This window comes from Schistocerca nitens, chromosome 9, assembly GCF_023898315.1.
Source record: "Schistocerca nitens isolate TAMUIC-IGC-003100 chromosome 9, iqSchNite1.1, whole genome shotgun sequence".
Classification (NCBI taxonomy): Eukaryota; Metazoa; Arthropoda; class Insecta; order Orthoptera; family Acrididae; genus Schistocerca; species Schistocerca nitens.
The window spans coordinates 165892079-165909424 of NC_064622.1; the positions used below are offsets into that span (position 1 = coordinate 165892079).

At 39.7% G+C, this 17346-nt stretch overlaps 1 protein-coding gene across 1 annotated transcript in view; it reads left to right on the top strand.

The window, feature by feature from the left end:
* Positions 1 to 498: 498 nt before the first annotated feature.
* LOC126203600 (histone acetyltransferase KAT6A-like) overlaps positions 499 to 17346 on the top strand; it is a 166520-nt gene continuing 149672 nt past the window's right edge. Inside the window, exon 1 of the mRNA XM_049937966.1 lies at positions 499 to 526. The gene's annotated coding sequence lies outside the window, so the exon portion shown is untranslated. The remainder of the gene's footprint in view (positions 527 to 17346) is intronic.

A 17346-nucleotide genomic window follows, 5' to 3' on the forward strand; every position in this document is an offset into this window, starting at 1 on the left:
ATTCCTTGCAATTAATAAATGATAAGTCAGAAGTGGATAAGTTTCTCTTAATGCGTAAATAGGTGTTTAAGTGAAATGGAGACATCGCATGAGTAACAGAGGGAAATGGCATAAACTGAAAAGAAACGCTGCTTCTGTGCACGTTCGGCGAGAGAACTCATTGGAGTGGGCCAAGGGTAGATGCATTATTGATTAAGGTCACAATAGAGCAATAAAGCCAGTGGTACCACACAGTTCGACTCCACTTCGCTGTTGTATGTCAGTTTTAACTCGAAGCGCAGGAGTTCGTCGGCACTCAATAACAGCAGATATATTTGGAAGAGATTGCAGCTTTTACTCTAAATGTCATAAAGACTTCCAGATCACAAGAATAGGAAATAACAATTCGGAACATCGCCTTTAGCCGCAGACAGCGATCGTGCAGGCGCAAGGAAACAGTTTTAGGGCCGAGGTCTTTTCCTTGAGAGAGCTCGCTGGCACGTCAGAAGCGAAGCGGTCTCCGAGCAGGCAAGCCGAGCAACTACAGGTACGTGTCTTTTCAGGGTAAACACTGAGATAAGCGAGGGCTTTTTCAGTATAGGAGCGTGCACTGTGTTCACTGCTTAAAGTTTAATTGCCGCTGACGGTAAACGTCAGTACAATACTCAACGGTTCCGATGAATGACATGGAAAGACGATACACCAAACGCTGAAGATTTTTGCGGGCGGGCTCGTTTGCGAACAACGTGGTAAGCAACGAAGAAACTTCAACAGCAGATGTATTGTCTCGGTACTAAAGATGGTGTAGTACGAAAAGAAGGGATTACTAAGTCGATCGCTTTTACTGCTCTATATATGCTACGCTTCTGAGGATTTGTAAGCTGCGTAATTAGGTGTACTAAACATGCCAAGCCGGTTTAGAGTACACTCGAGCTGAAGGGCTGCTTCCGTTTATCTTAATCAATATAATTATATAGTTGTGCCTGTTAGCTAATGTACCAGTATTTTATGATAGACGAAGCAAGTAAAAGTTATGTCATCTACCACTCTTTTTCATTTTACTTTTATTTTTTATTCTATAAGACCATTAAAACATTATCGTACGAATGTATAACATGCCACCACATTAAATGAATAATTTTTGAAGTAAAACTGTTGAAGTAAGGATTAGTAACCGCCCCCTACCCGATTTTCTAAAGAATGAATAAAACAGCTTCGAACACTGGATGAGAATAGTATTTGTAATCTCCCTCCATTTTAAGAAATTCTAGTTTTTCACGCGTATCAATGTTTGTGACATATCTCTTAAATTGTGTGCCGTACATTGATGTAATTTTGCAGGTACAGTCAGTACGATATATTGATGGTTTCTATAAAATGTGTTGCGAATAGATTTACTAGTAAAGAAGAAATAAATGATAGCGTTATACCTGATGCTGAAATTTTACTGCATGAACAGCGAAAATGTAGCAAGCAATAAACTTTTTACTTTTCATTATTTTGTGGGTGGTATAGAGAGAAATAGTTTAGAATAGGTTCGAAATGTTCTGTAAAGTTTATTGGATGTCACTAAATGCTCTCATTATCAAATACTGGATGACTTTATTCTAGGTAATATGCGAGCCGTCAGTTGGCTGTATCAAGACTCATAGACAGTTACCAATTTTAATACTTGACTTAATGTGTTAAACTTTTAATGCTGGATTATACCGCTTAATGAATAAAACAGTTTCAGATTCGGTGAATAATCATATGCAACAGCGAAAATCAAACTTTTGTTGTCTTTGGAAGTCGTTATGCAAATTAAAATTGTTAGTATTCGTCATGAGTGTGAAGATGACGTCCACGGCATGATATTCGAAGCCATATTCGTAAAATGTAATATCTAAATCTGCACATTAGCCACTGTACGATGTATGGTGGAGTGCCAATATTATCGATTTTCTTTTCTGTTTCATTAGCTGCTGAGCGAGGGAAAAGTGACAGTCTAAATGCCTGTGTACGGGCCCCAATCTCTTCTATCTTTTTATCATTATTCCTAAGCGAGCTATGCGATGCTGGCAGCTTAACGGTGGCACTATCTTCAGTAGAAGTACTCTAATTTTACCCATAGGGCTTCGCGAGAACTACAGCGCCTTTCTTCCATGTGTTCCCATGTAAGTGCCCCGAGCTTTTCTGTTACACTTTCGTATTGCACCTTATATGATGAGACGTTCTCGATATGTTCACCACTAATCTTGTAATCAGATACTACAGGGTTCTTTCCCTTTGTTCTAGGCATCGTAACCTGTTTATCTACATTTAAAGAGAACTGCCATTCATTACACCTTGCAGTAAATTTCCACTAATCTTTCTGCAGTGCCTTACGATGGTCCAAAGAGGATGTTTTGCTGTACGCAACAGTACCATTAGCGATCAATCTTCTTGTGCCTCTGATCTTCTTTGACAGATCGTTCATACAGGGTGTATCATAATTAATGGCGTAAACGCATACAGTTGAAAGTACCCGATACTAGAAGCAAAAAAGTCTCAGTAAACATAGGGCCGAAAATACATATTTTAAGAGCTACGAGCCATTTTTTATCTTCGATACTGTGAAAAAAATCTCTTCTACTGCAAGTTCTTTGCTTTCCATATTTTGGGAACTGGTAGTATGGACCAAAACAAGAAAAAATTTCCAACAAATGTGTGCCCTAAAACGCACACCTTAAAAGTTACGAGCACTTGATCATTAGAAGAGTTGTGTTTCAAAGTAGCAAAGATGAACAAGCGCTCATAGCTCTTAAGGAATGCATTTAAGAGCACATGTTTTCTGGACTTGATGAGGGTAATTTATTATTGCGGATATTTTATCACCGATATCCATAACTTGCTTACAAACATTTATTGGTAAGTCCAATTATTTATTTTCCTAATTTCATCTAATCCCAAGGTAGGGTCAAGCCCTTCTAATTCAATTGTATTTTAATGTAGGCCAATCTGAAGATGCCTTGAATTAGGCGAAAAGCGCGTCAGTATTGAATTAATAAAAGCAACGCAACATCGCAAGCAGGTCTATTTTCTTCTCCTGACATTATTAGGTTGCTCCATAAGTTTGTAGCGTTTTTGTTTTGCATGCTGCTATTCCGCTTGCTATGGGTTTATTAGTCGACTGTGATTTTTATTTGAAGCTCACTGTTGCTATTTGAATTTACATATTGTTATTTTGTTATTGGAGACAGTGAATGGAGCTGTGGGCACTAGAAAATGGAGTGCGAAGAGGAGAAATCGGAATATTTCGACATATTCTTCTTTTTGAGTTCAATAGAGGGGTGACAGCAGCGGAGGCAGCCAAAAACATTTGCACCGTGTATGGGGATAACGTGATTGGATAGAGCACGGCAAGAAAATAGTTTTCTTCTTTTAAGGAGGATCGTTTTGACATTAGTGACTCTCCATGCTTAGGAATACCTTCGGGATTTGTTGACGATCTTTAAATGCTTTTATCCACAGTGACCTACGCCACTATACTCGACAACTGGTGAATGTGATGAACTGTGATCATTCGACCATCGCGCGACATTTGCCGACGATGAGGAAGGTTCAAAACGTACGAAATTGTGCACCAACCCAATATTATTAAGATCTGTTACATAAAGATTATGTGATTAGTGACTGATGGGTTTACAGTGCTGGGACTGTAACATTTAGCTTACGTACTACAGTACTACATTGTCAGTTTGATGTCACAGCCAAATCACTTCAGGTAACGTCTATTAGTAGAACCTATTTTATCAAAGTTCAAATGTGTGTGAAATCTTATGGGACTTAACTGCTAAGGTCATCAGTCCCTAAGCTTACACACTACTTAACCTAAATCATCCTAAGGACAAACACACACATCCATGCCCGAGGGAGGACTCAAACCTCCGCCGGGACCAGCCGCACCGCCTATTTTATCATTAGATCACTAGTGCTACCGCAAATATACACACCACAAGTGCTCAAGAGGACTGTGTTAATTTGGTTTATATGTCTAGTGACGAGTACCGCCAAGTACTACTACCACAGTTTTCCTCGAGGTTATGATCTGGCGCGCCGGCCGCGGTGGTCTCGCGGTGGTTCTAGGCGCGCAGTCCGGAACCGTGCGACTGCTGCGGTCGCAGGTTCGAATCCTGCCTCGGGCATGGATGTGTGTGATGTCCTTCGGTTAGTTAGGTTTAAGTAGTTCTAAGTTCTAGGGGACTGATGACCACAGCAGTTGAGTCCCATAGTGCTCAGAGCCATTTGAACCATTTTTATAATCTGGTGCAGTACATAACAGCAAGGGCTGTTACGGCCTTACCGTTTTTCTCTGTCCTACTCATTGTGTGTAGAACGTAGTTTATGATAACTGATACTGACGATGACGCAGAGGCCGATGAAACAAACGGCGATTCCTGTGGTCGATGACAGCGGAGTTCACGAAGTGAAGGGCTAACTAGAAGCAAAGTCCAGAGCGTTGCGAAAGTCATATGCGTGCCACGAACAGTCCAGGAAGTGATGCGAAACGACAAACGTAAACACGTACAAGGTTAATCACACTATCAATGGCGCGTATCGAAGGCTTCAGAGAATAGCGAGAAGTATCGAACTAGTAAGGGCCGCGACATTTACGTAGAATGTCACGTCCATGGGAACGTCCTGCGGCCGTGGTATGAAGTCCTCTCTTCCACATCGATACCCGGGTTGGTGGGCAACCCCAATCACCGTCAGATACTAAAATACGTTTCAGTTAAGACCCGATGCTCAAGCCAATCACACGTTTGCGAAGAAGGATCGTACACTGCTGGAAAAAAAAATTTAGTACACCAGGAAAGACGACGTCTACTTTGATCCGATGACGACACGTACCATCTGGGAGATAGTAGACGTATTCTTAGGGTCCCAACGTCGTCCACCAACAGATAGCGTAGTGGCGTAGCTACCAGAGCGCCATCTGCGTCTACCCTTTAACAGGGAGTGCTCACAGCCAGAAGTCTTTGTGTAGTGCAAACGTCTGAAGCAAGCAGGCAGCAGCGCCACGGAGACGCACTCGTGCTTTCTACAGCCAACTTAGCGAGTTTGAAAGGGGTTCAAATTGTGGCTTTTCGAGTGGCGGGAGACGAGGTTCTGGACATCCACGCAGCACAGACGTCCGCCAGGATCGTCGTATTGTAAGGGCAGCAGTTGCAGATCGTATAGCTACCATAGCACAGGTGAGAGGGCTTGTGAGCCCAGACGTGTTAACACGAACTGTTGCGAGCCGGTTATTAGCAGTGGGAGTACCGGCACGCACACCTCCAGCTCGTCCTCTACTCACGCCACAGCATCGACGTGCACGGCTCAATTGGTGCCATCAGAGGATCACTTGGAAGATGGAATGGCGCACCGTGATCTTCAGCGATGGAAACAGGTTCTGCCTGCACGCAAGTAATGGTCGTTTGCGCGTGCAACATAGACCTGGCCTCCTACAGTGCATTTGTCCAAGACACACTGGCCTCAGCCGATGCCTTATGGTCTAGGGTGCCATAAGCTACAAATCTCGTTCACCTTTGGTGTTTCTGGAGGGCACGCTAGCCAGTGGTCGGTGCGTGTATAATGTTGTTAGACTCATTCCTTTGCTGTTCTTGCAAAGGGAAGATGATGTGTTCTCCAACAGAATAATGCTGGCCCACACACTGCCCGTTTGGATTAGATTAGTTTTTCGTTCCCTAGATCCGTGCCTGGAGATCCTCGTGGATGTGGAACATGTCAATTTTTTTTAAAAGCTGAAATAACAATACTAATAGTATGAGTATATAGAATACATAATTTGTTTCTATTAAAAAATTCGTCAATGGAGTAGAAGTAGTTGACCACCAGTAAGTCTTTCAGGCTCCTTTCAAACCGACCTTTATTTGTAACTAAATTTTTTATGTTTGCTGGCAAATTATTGAAGATGAGTGTTCCTGAGTAGTGGACCCCTTTTTGAACTAAAGTAAGTGATTTTAAGTCCTTGTGCACATCATTTTTGTTCCTGGTATTGTATGTATGAACTGAGCTGTTTGTTGGAAAAAGAGATATACTATTTAGGACAAATTTCATTAAGGAGTAAATATACTGAGAAGCAGTAGTTAGTATACCCAGTTCTTTGAAGAGGTTTCTACAGGACGTCCGCGAATTTACTCCACAAATAATACATATTACGCGCTTTTGGACTCTGAAAATTTTTGTTTGACTTGAAGAATTATCCCAAAATATTATACCATATGCCATTTTCATTTTTATGTCGTCTATGTCTACTAACAATCGAATTGCAAATACAGATTTGTTAAGGCGTTTCTGCACTTCTGTGGTGTGCTCCTCCCAACTGAATTTATTATCAAGTTGTAATCCCAGGAATTTAAGACTGTCAACCTCTTCTATCTGCTCTTCTTCATACTTTATGCATATGCTGGATGGAAACCTCTTACAGGTTCTTAATTGGATATAGTGAGTCTTTTCGAAGTTTAATGTCCAGTGAGTTGGCTTTAAACCATTTATTAATATCCATGAAAATATCATTAGCAGATCTTTCTAGAACTACACTCGACACACTATTTATTGCAATACTTGTGTCATCTCCAAAAACAAAACGAACTCTGCTTCTGGCAGTGAAACTCAACGTGCTCTGCAAGATGTGCAGCAACTTCCTTGTCCAGCACAATCTCTAGGCTTGTTACCAGTCGAGCAAGTGTCGAATACTATGGGACATGAAGTGAGTCGTCAACCAATAACTCTTACAGAACTACGTGAACAGGTCGAGCAGACGGGGCATAATGTACCCCAGGACAGTATTCGCCATCTGTACCATCGACTGGATGCCAGAGTCATTGCCTGCATTGCCACCCATGGAGGCTATATAACGTACTAATGTGTGTGTTTCATCATGGATCCGTAGTGTTGGCAGAGAGCCAACACCGTGTTACTAGTGGAGGCCGAAATGCACGCGTTTTAGCTCACGCAGGCTAGCGTGAGGAGGGAAGAACTATACTGACGTGAGGTCTGGAATATGACTAGGAATTAGAATTCAGAAAGCGGACGTAATTAGTTTGATACTTAACTTTAATCCATTAATGAGGAACGTCGCTCTTGACGGTACATGACTCACAATCTTATCTGCTCAGAAGACATATAGTAACTGAATATGGCGCCTTGCTAGGTCGTAGCAAATGACGTAGCTGAAGGCTATGCTAAACTGTCGTCTCGGCAAATGAGAGCGTATGTAGTCAGTGAACCATCGCTAGCAAAGTCGGCTGTACAACTGGGGCGAGTGCTAGGGAGTCTCTCTAGACTAGACCTGCCGTGTAGCGGCGCTCGGTCTGCAATCACTGATAGTGGCGACACGCGGGTCCGACGTATACTAACGGACCGCGGCCGATTTAAAGGCTACCACCTAGCAAGTGTGGTGTCTGGCGGTGACACCACAGGATCGATACCTGGCACCTCAGAACCGCTTGTGCATTCATCTATAAATGTAATCATTTCACGAACTCCATATGCACTATTGCAACAACAAATCTTAAATGAACTGGAAATATCTGAAAAAGTGTACCAGTTTTTTTCCGGCAGTGTATTTTGATTACTAGTCGACGATGTGGCACAGTGTTGAAGAAGATGAAATTTACTTGTTCACATGCATCCATTGTTTGGAAGATGTCTCGCATCAGTGAAGAAAGCTAGTGCTTTTCCTGAATGTTGTATGGTACTGTTGGGTAGAATATCCCCTAGGGGTTCAGTAATCTAACTCGGGAATGCATTCATTATTCACACCGAATTTTGTGTCTTGAGAGTGACTGTTTCGCTGTAGATGACTGTGACGTGTGCTTGTTATGAGGAGTCTCGTATTTGTATTGCCAATGACGAGAGAGAAGAAAGAGGGTGAACCTCGGTGCTGGTAAATAGACTACTCCCCTCGAAGAATACAAAAGGGCGACGAGCACGAAGTACTCATCCAACGGATGAATCACCCTTAACAATGTCACATATCCTCTCTACGTGACAAACTGCGGAAGGTATTAAATGTAATTCGAGACTTCGGTGCAAATTATAGTAATTAGGAGGTTTTTCCACCAAGAGTCCTACTATTGCCGGCTAAATATTGTAGGCAAAAGTTTCTGCTACCAGTTTCCATAGCAGCTAACCTCCGAGTCTAGCGCCCTACAGGTCTCATTGGTGTAGATATGTACCTCTACATTTACATTTATATTCCACAAGCCACCTTATGGTGTGTGGCGTAGGATACATGGTGTTCCATTGTCACTTCCTTCTTTCCTGTTCCATTCGCCAAAGGCCAGCGGAAAGGAACATTGAAGAGTCGAGATGGAAAACGTTGTAACTGACAAATCTGACATTTGTCAGGAAGATGAAAAACCAACGTATCTCTATTGAGATCGGTATCCAAAAAATTGATACCATGGAATCATTCTGCTCACCGCATCATCAGAGAATATAATGAGACAAATTACAAAGTAAATACTTGATTAAGAACGTAGTGATTTCCGTACCAGGAAACTGACTGATTCTAAATATCAATAGGACAGTTTTTGCAAGTTGATTCTTGCAAAGAAGAAAATAGCAACCAGTCACTGTTAATAAGGCTACTGATTTACTGTTTTCTTTTCCAGCAACTAATGAAAGCAACGAAAAATGTAATGTAAACGTGAACAGCCGTCTCAAAATGAACCTGTCAGTTCGAAACCGGTAACGGAGGTATTTAGAAAACGAACAACGTCATTAATACTGGCTGATTGTTGTTTTCTTCTTTGAAAGATCAACTTGTATTTTGTAATCAGCAATGGGCTCAGAAATGTCAGTCATCGACAAAAGAGCAGAAAGGAAGTGCTTGTTATGAGGAGTCTCGTATTTGTATTGCCAATGACGAGAGAGAAGAAAGAGGGTGAACCTCGGTGCTGGTAAATAGACTACTCCCCTCGAAAAATACAAAAGGGCGACGAGCACAAAGTACTGAGATACTATGTCTTGTTTGTGACTATAAGAGTACAGTAATACAGCATTAGGTTTCTAACTAGTAGAACAGTAGTCAACAAAAATCACTTCTCATACTTTTTAAATTTTGGAACTCGTGAGGGGAGCACAGCGTGATACAAGGATCAGTTAGAATCTCGCTAATTTTCCCTACATGGCATTTCGCGAGAGATACGTATGAGGAAGCAAATATATTGGTTAACTTTTCTACAAACCCTTCGTGTTTTCTGAACGAAATTTCATGTTTACTGAATGAACCTTTCATGCTTACTGAGTTAACCTTTCTCATTTAGCGAATGAACCATTTGCATTTACTGAACGACCCGTTTGAGCTTACTGAACGAACCTCTCAAATTTACTGAACGAGCCTTTCACATTTAGTGAAGGAACATTTCGCTTTTACTGAACAAACCTATCGCATTTACAGAACGAACGTTTGACGCTTAATGAACAAAACTGCCGCACTTATTGATCGAAAATTTCACGTTTGCCGAACAAATTTTTCATGCTTATTGAACGAACTTCCACGTTTACTGAACGAACCTTTTGTGCTGACAGAACAGATATTTTGCATTTACTGACTGAACCTTTCACATATACTGAATGAACCTTTTGCGCTTACTGAACGAAACTTTTGTGTTTAGTGAACGAACCTTTGATGCTTACTGAATGAACCTTTCACGCTTACACGAGAAATATTTTGTGTTTACGGGACAAACCTTTCGTGCTTACTGAATTAACGTTTCACATGTACTGAATGAACCTTTCGCATTTACTAAATGAACCTTTCACTTCTGCGAAACAAATTTTTCCACTTACTTAACGAAACTTTCACATTTACTGTACGAACCTTTCGATTTACTGAATGAACCTTTCGTGCTTACTGAATAAACCTTCCTCATTTACTAAACAAACCTTTTACATTTACTGAATGAAGCTTTCATACTTACTGAACGAACCTTTCACATTTACTGAACAAACATTTTGCATTTAATGAAAGAACCTTTTTCATTTACTGGACGAATCTTTCACGTTTACTGAATGAATCTTTTGTTCTCACTGAACGAATATTTTGCATTTACTGAATGAACCTTTCATATTTACTGAATGAACCTTTCACAATTACTGAATGAACTTTTCGAGCTTACTGAACAAATCTTTCGCATTTACAGACCTAACCATTTGCATTTACCAATTAAACCATTCATGCTTACTGAAAAAACCTTTCACACTTGCTGAATGAACCTTTTGTGCTTAGTGAAAGAACCTTTCTTGTTTACTCAATGAACCTGTAACAAAACACGCTGCTCCCCTTTAGATTTTCTGTACTTCTCTATCAGTCCTATCTGATGCCGGTCCCAGAGTGGAGAGCAATACAAAAGTATCAGTCATTCAAGATTTCCACAGGTTCCTGTTGTCTAAATCGGCTGCCATATTGCAGCTAGGCAATAACCTTTTATCAATTTGTACTCACTTACTTATTTCTGGTTATAAACCCTATCTCATTGATATCAACAGCATCTAAAGCAGGGAATTGTCACATCGATACACTGTTCTAATTTTTCATTAGATGAACCTTACATATCTAGAATAATTCCTGTCTTCAGACAATCTAACAGTTTTCTACGTCTCTTGTGGTTTTGTTTCTGTAAAAGATAACAAAAATTATGACTTAATTATTACATTAATATTGTGGAGACGTTTTTACTACTTATATACTGCAGGAAAATGACAATCATTTACAACGCTATTCTCGAAATATATTATCTGGCACGTTGTAAATATTTCTATTTTGCAAAAGTAGACATATGAAGTATCTAAAAGTGCAGATTATCTTGCAGAAAATTTTATATTCAATATATTGTTGAGAAAAATACATTATCAGATGTTCAGTACGTGTCTCTGTGACACTGAATGGTAATATACATAATATATATGCTGGTAGCCAACGCATTACTTCAGATACACATTACCTAAAAATTTACTTGCTTTAGATTGAGAAGTGCCCTTGCACATGTCAACATGTCTGACGGCACACAAATTAGATCATATTTATCCAATATTTGAGAATGAGAGCACTTAGCAACTTCCAACAAACTTTAGACATAATTTCAAACCTTTTCCTCACTGACACCCGCTACAAAATAATGAAAGGAAGGAAGTTTATTGCTTACTACATTTTCGCTATTCATGCAGCAAAATTTCAGCATCAGGTATCCCATATTGATTTATTTCTTCTTTGCTGCTAAATCTATTAGCAGTAGATTTTGCAGACAATATCCACATATATCATTGAATGTATCTGCAATCAGTAAACTAACCACAGTTCAGGAGATATGACGTCATAAATATTAGTATGTGTGAAAAATTGGCTTTTCCTAAGTGGAGCACCAAGTATCCAGACTGTACTCATCATCTGTAGAATAACCAGAGGTTTGAAGTTGTTTTATACTCGTATACATAACAAATGTCGTAGATTTTTGCAATAATTTTGAAACAGTTTATTCTGTTCTTCTCCAGAAATTATGGAGTATCCAATTTATGAGGACTTTGAATCTTAAAGTATTTTCTTCCATGTTCTGTTGACATTTCATGCCTGCCATACGGTAGATGGCTAAGGAACAAAATACTGTGATATATATCCGGCACACGCAGACGGCCACAGTTTGTCATCCAGTTTAGGTAAAGATCAATGGGTAGAGGTTATCAGCTGGCACGTTCAGATAGCTGCAAAGACATAATTCTTTAAAATACGCAGTCACCTGCCTAATACAGTGTCACTTGACAGAGATGCATATAAGTGAACAATATTTCATAGCTATCAGTACGCTTATATTGACTTGGATGATCCAGAATTCTGGAGATGAATAAAGTAAGTTAGTCGAAGGTAGTGCAAAAAACCGTATTAATTCTGGTGTATCATTTCAAAACTCCCGTGTCATCTGGACATTGACAGTCTGATCGTAAAAATGACTCTACGTTATTTTCACTTTTACTTTACTCAGTAACCCTGGTGTTGCGGAAAATAATGCCAAGGGAGGAAGTAAAATGGATAAATTAGATACTGTATGGCATATTGTCAAACGGGAGAAAGGACATCAAGTCAGTTTACAAGTTAACATAACAGTTAAACTAAATGACTATGTTGTGACTGATAATTCACAAGTATTTTTTGCCATCACTTTGTAAATGTAGGAGTAAAAATAGGAATAAACGGTTCAGTTGAAGAAGCAAGAGAATATATTAAAAACATAAGTCCGCAAAACTTTAAGCAGCTACATGTAACATCAACATCACATAGCAATTAACAGAATATTAAGGTTTCTAAAAAACAAAAGCACTTATGGTGTGGATGTAATTTCAAACAGAGCACTGGAAAATTGTTCTAACTGAACAAGTAGTAGCCTCAGTGATATATGTAATGCTTCACTGACAGAGGGAGTTTTTCCAAACTGATTAAAATATGCAATTGTTAAACCTCTTTGTAAGTAAGATGTCAAGAGAGACTTGAATAATTATTGTCACATTTCCTTAATAGCATATTTTTCCAAAATATTGGAAAAAGTAATTTACTTAAGAGTAATCTCACGTTGAATTAGAAATGATTTACTTAGCATATCACAGTTTGAATTGCAGGGTGGTTTCTCGACTTAGAATGCTCTTTATATATTCACTCACCAAAAACTAAAAACCCTAAAACCGTCAATTTTTTGCCCATTTGATCATGTAGATCATGTTACTCTCTTAGAAGAACTTTATCTTTTTATGGAACTGATGGCTTTACACACAAGTGGTTTGAGTCATAATTAACAAACAGAACACGAAAGTCTGGGAAGGGTGAAAAATTTTAGTGATTGGAGAGAAACTATGAAGGGCATCGCACAGAGGTCACACCTATTCCTTATGTAAGTGAATGACCATCCATATACCACTGAACAAGCAGAATTGGTGCTTACTACTAGTATTATAATAAACTCCACTAGAGAGAAAGCAAGAGAAAGAGCGTAAGGGATGTTTTTCAAAGAATTATTAACTGTGTCCATAAATTTTGGAAAAACGACATTTCATTCATTTCTGTACAACAAATAGAGTCATACCAACAATTGATGTAGCGCGTGATCAGGGATCGGTAAATAAAGCAGAATACTCCAAATTCTTCGGTGTACTTGTCGATAAAAACTTGAAACAGAAGAAACGTATTAGTGAGCTACTCAAACAATTAAGTTCAGCCACCTTTGCTCTTCGTGTAATTGCTAATCTTGGAAACAAACGAATCAATCTCCTGACATATTCTGCATATTTTCATTCAACAAAGTCTTATGGAATAATTGTTTTGGGGTGGATAGTGTGCCACGATGAATACAGGCATGCATCAGTGCAAGAGGACGTGCTACTGGGTATTAGAGGTACCGGTGTGTACAGCAATCTGGACCACCACCTCTGAAGGACTCCCCGTATGATGGTACAACATGCAATGTGTGGTTTTCATGGGCAATAAAAAGGGCGGAAATGATGTTTATGTTGATCTCTATTCTGTACAAGTTCCGGAACTCTCGGAACGGAGGTGACGCAAAACTTTTTTTGATGTGTGTATAGGCCAGAGATCGGTTGACAAAATAAATTAACACTGAATAATATACTAAATACTTTGCTTTTAATTTGTGATATCAAAAGATGAAATTTCGACGTACTAATGAAAAATGCTTACCTCTAAGGTATGAGATGTGGCTAAAATAACGGGACTAATGCCGTCACAGAGTTAAATAGGCATGCTCCAAAGAAGAATGACCAATAACTGTGAAGCATCAAGCGTTCGAAAGCGGCATCTCTGGTTCTGTAGAGAAATCTGTGTGGCCATGTCCTCCGTTGGTACAAAAATAGCTACTTTGTTTTGACTGAAAAATTATAAGTGCAATAATTGATCACAGAACTGTAGTGAAGTTTCACATGAAACTGCTATTGCAACCTATCTTTTACTAAAAGAAGTTTATAGGGAAGAGAGTTTATCACGTATGCGAATTTTTGAGTGGTTCAAGCGTTTCAATGATGGCCGAGATGATGTCGAAGGTGACTCAGATCGGAGGCGCCCTTCAACATAAAAAAATGGATGAAAATATGAAAAAATAGATGATCTGATTCGATCTGACCGTCGGTTGAGTATTCCATCGATTGCTAAAACTGTAGGAATTGACAAAGAATGCATAAAGCAAATTGTACGTAACCAATTTAACATGAGAAAAGTGTGCGGGAAAACTGTTCCGAAAATACTCAAGACAGAACAAAAAGGAACTCGTGAAAATGTTTGTACTGACACTTTGAATACCACTGAAAATGATCCTTATTTCTTGGTTTTTCACTTTTGATCAGGAACCGAAGCGCCGATCGATGCAATGGTAGGACCCACCTTCACCGAGAGCGAAAAAAACCTTGAATGTGGGAATTAAGATACAAAGCGATGATGATTTTTTTTCTACATGCAAGAAATTGTGGATCTTCACTGGGTTCTGAATGACAAACTGTTGATCAACATTACTATCTTGAGGGTCTTGCCAAACTCCGTGAGAAAATAAGAAAAAAAGGACCCGAGTTGTGAAAGAACAAGTCATGGGATCTGCATCAAGACAATGCATCTGCTCGTACCGCACTGTCTGTCAGAAGGTTTCTAGCGAAGCACAGCATCCCATTGTGAAACCAACTACCTTATACGCGAGATCTAGCACAATGTGATTTTTATCTAGCCCCCAAGGTCAAATCTGCATTAAAAGGAACAAGATTTCAGCCGTTGAAGCGGTGAAAGAAATTGTGGCATGCGTCATCAAGGAGTTCACAGAGGAAAACTTCATGTAGTGTTTCCATCAACGTAAAATTCGGATGGAGCGTTGTAGGGATAAAGGAGGGGGGTGGCAATAACTAAATTTCTACGTTTTTTTTAAAAAAAGTTTTGCAGCAACAGTCCCGTTATTTTACAGCCACATCTCGTATAACAGTAATCTACCTTCAATAAAATATTGACGGGGTAATTTCCAGACGTTTATGATGCTGTAATTTTTGTGAACTTCTTGTCAAATTTATTTCTTGGGGCACAACACGTTATCAAACTCAACTGATCAGCTGCTGAGTATATAACTTGGCGCTTTTTGAATCCAGCCCCTTCGATGCCTATGTTTGTATCAAAAAGTAGTGTTTCTTTCACTGTTTTTGTAAAAAAAATTAAATGATATTCCTCGTATTTGACTTTGGAGAGCGAAATACACGATGCTGAAGACGCGACGGCTTGCAAACGAACGCCCGCTGGTCTGCGACTGCGACTTGCCGTGGCGGTGACCTTAACGTTCGCGGAATGATGTCACCGCCGTTGGTTGCTACTCAACGCCAACGCAAGCTCTCTCTCTCTCTCTCTCTCCCTGAGCCACGCTTCGTTTTAATTTTTAGCCTCAGTCATTACTATTCGCCACCTGTCTCCGAACAATGGACACTAGCTGGTTACGAGCATGAGCGGAAGGGACTATCAGTTTTAGGCTGCCATCTCTAATCTGAGTAGGAGGACGCTGGAAAACGAGCTACTTGTATTGCATTCAGCAATATTTTTACGGAAACCGAAGGTTATCTGAGATGTGCAGGCAAAAACGTTACTCCTGTTTAGAAGTATATCTGTTGTCCGTACGTCGTCAGGAGACAGCATTCAAACAAATACAAATGGAATATGGGCGCCGGAGAGATGACCGTTGGTTTTGCGCGCCGGTTAATCTGGGCGGGGTCGTTTAGGTCTCCTCACCCGTCTAGCCGATTCCTTGGCTGATTTCCTCGTGTACCTGGCACAGTAGCTTTCTTTTTATTTTTTCCTACCTGTGTAGATTTCTAATGGAGTCTTCCGTTTCTCGTCACCCTTCATTAGAGATCTCATATTTCAGGCAATAACTACTTCATAGCCCTGTGTTGCTCTTCCCGTCGTGTGGTTCTAGGCGCTTCAGTCTGGAACCGCGCTGCTGCTACGGTCGCAGGTTCGAATCCTGCCTCGGGCATGGTGTGTGTGATGTATTTAGGTTAGTTAGGTTTAATAGTTTTAAGTCTAGGGGACTGATGACTTCAGATGTTAAGTCGCATAGCCATTTGAACGATTTTGAAGCTCCTCCCGTACTATCCTTAGCAGTTTGATTAACTCAGCTCATATATTGAAGTCTTTCTCTGCTGTACTATTCTTAGCAATCTGATTATCCCAGCACGCATTTCGAAGACAACAGCTTACTGTAGCCGTAATTTATGCTACTTTACGTCCAAAACAGAGTTTTAATCGCAGCCAGTACTTTCATTGTTTCTAAAGTTTCCCGTACTTTGAATATTACTTTGTTGACAATCTTGTGGCAACATCGGAAGTGAAACGCGAAGGAAACAAATTAAAAGATTACACAGTGCTACAGCGAACACCTAAACTGCATGCAACCAATTAATTCTTACCAGTTCCACTGTGCTGATAACTACCATCACAAACAAAATTGAAATTTCGCTCTGATTTTTGTTTTACGAAGTTTTTTATCCATAAAAGAAAACAGAAGATATTCACTGTCAAAAACTCTTACATATGACAAGAATGAAAGAATATAATAAAATATTATTCAGCATTCAAGACATAACAGTTCAGTACCTTATTACAGTTAGTAATGCAGCTGGTAGTGATTGTAATTGGTCCTTCTGTTTTGTTCCAAGGCGAATTTTAAACAACTAACGAAATATTTTGCTAGGGAAATAAATCATGAAGTATATCTTGTGGCCGGCAGATTCGAGGACTTTTCAAAGACAAGCAGTTGGTGATATTTTACACGGTGATGAAAAGGCTGAATTTGAAAGTTTTTAAAATATTGACTGCTTACTACTATAAAGCTTTTAACACATACACCGTAAGTACACTCTAAGGTAAGACAAAGAAAACCACGCACCACGAAGGAATTATCCGAATGGGATGGAAATCAGTACATGTGATTTACGTGTACAGACAAACAAATGATCACAATTTCAGAAAAATTGCCCCTTCGATGCCCATGTTTGTATCAAAAAGTTGTTTTTCTTTCTCTGTTTTTGTAAAACCGCCTATCCCTTGATGCACAAAATATGTCCTATCAAATAATCTATTCTTTTACTCACGTTGAGCCACAAATTTCTTCTCTCCCCAATTCTATCCAGTACCTCCTTTACTTTGGTAAGTGTGTGATGGGTACCCTGTATTCTTACGTCGTACCAACTGAACTGATGGAGCGCTTCACTAAACATCACATGTGAAAGGAAACGGTCACTTTCCATTTCTACGACCAAAATGATTTCGCAAAACTCTATACATTGCTGCTCATCACCATCGTGAAGGGCTTG